This window comes from Penaeus monodon, chromosome 29 (assembly GCF_015228065.2).
Source record: "Penaeus monodon isolate SGIC_2016 chromosome 29, NSTDA_Pmon_1, whole genome shotgun sequence".
In the NCBI taxonomy this organism is placed as follows: Eukaryota; Metazoa; Arthropoda; class Malacostraca; order Decapoda; family Penaeidae; genus Penaeus; species Penaeus monodon.
In genome coordinates, this window is record NC_051414.1 from 3,366,601 (window position 1) to 3,367,901 (window position 1,301).

Genomic DNA, 1,301 nt, shown 5'->3' on the forward strand with positions numbered 1-1,301 from the left:
ATCCTGGAGGATACTTCATTGAATATATCTTACTTTTTAAATTAGGTTTGAGGTTGAATTGGTTTTGTGGAGGGGAGGGGGGTTGTGTGAGGATAAAGTGTTGATGGGGGGAGTGGGAATGTGATATGTGAACCAAATTGGAATTATGTGGAGTAGAGAGGTTGGGAGATTAAAGTGTGTGGGGGAGGTGGAGAGATAAGAAATTGTTGTGGGGAGTTGAGTTTTTAGAGAAAAGTTTTGGGGAGGAAGTTTAAAGTGTAGTTGGTATGGGAGCTGAAGGAAGTCTGGGAGATGGATGGGGTGAGGGGAGAGAGTAAAAGTGTGTGGTTAGGAGGGGGAGTTGTAGAGAGAAAGTGTTTTGGGGGGGGGGGGAAAAGTTGTTTTTGGGGGGGGGTGGGGAAGTAATTGTGGGGGAGAGGGTGGGGAGAAAAGTGTGGGGGAGGGAGGAAAAGTTGTTGGGGGAGGAGGGGTTGATGTTAAATTTGGAGGTGGAGGGGGAAAAATTGTTGAGGGGGGGGAGGGGAAGAGAAAATGGTGGGGGGGGGAAGGGAGGATTTAAAGTGGTTGGGTGTATAGAAGTGTCGTGTGTTTTGGGAGGTAGAGGCGGGATAAAGCAAAGTGTTGGGGGAGGGGGGGAGGAGGAGAAGTGTGTGGGGAGGAGGAGAGAAAAGTTGTGGTGGGGGAGGGGGAGGGGAGAGAGAAAGTGTGTGGGGAGGGAGGAGAAAGTGTTGGGGAGGAGGGGTAGAGGGAAAGTGTGTGGGAGGAGTGGGAGGAAGGTAGGGAAGTGTTGGGGTGGGGAGGAAAGAAGTGGGGGAAGGAGAGGAGGGAGGAGGAAAAGTGTGTGGGGGAGGAGGGGGAGGAGGAGAGAGAAAAGTGTGGGGAGGAGGGAGGAGGAGAGTGGAAAAGTATGGGGGTGATAGAGGGGAGAGAAGGAAGGGAGATGGGGGAAGAAAAGAGGTTAAAGGAAGGGAATAGGGAGAGGGGGAGAAGGAATGGAGAAAGGAGAAAATGGGTGAAGGGAAAGGCATAGGAAGAAGGGAGGAAGAGGGATTATATAGAAGGGATACGAAGAGGAGATAGAAGGAAAGGAAGGAAGAGGGGAGAAAAGGGGAATAAAGAAAGGGATAGGGTGATAAGGAAAGAGAGAAGGGAGAAAGAGAGGGAGAAGAAAGAACAGGGTTAAAAGAAGGGATAGGAGGAGGGGAAGGAAAGGAGGATAAAAAGTAGAGGAAAGAAAGAAATGCGAAAGGGAGAGGAAACGGGAAGGCAATAACTTAAAGGAAAACGAATGAAAGGATGGA

General features: G+C 50.0%; 1 protein-coding gene across 1 annotated transcript in view; it reads left to right on the forward strand.

Moving 5' to 3' along the window:
* Window positions 1–1,301, forward strand: part of LOC119591906 (ankyrin repeat and sterile alpha motif domain-containing protein 1B-like) — a gene marked incomplete in the record, with an annotated part of 115,155 nt that overhangs the window by 106,357 nt on the left and 7,497 nt on the right.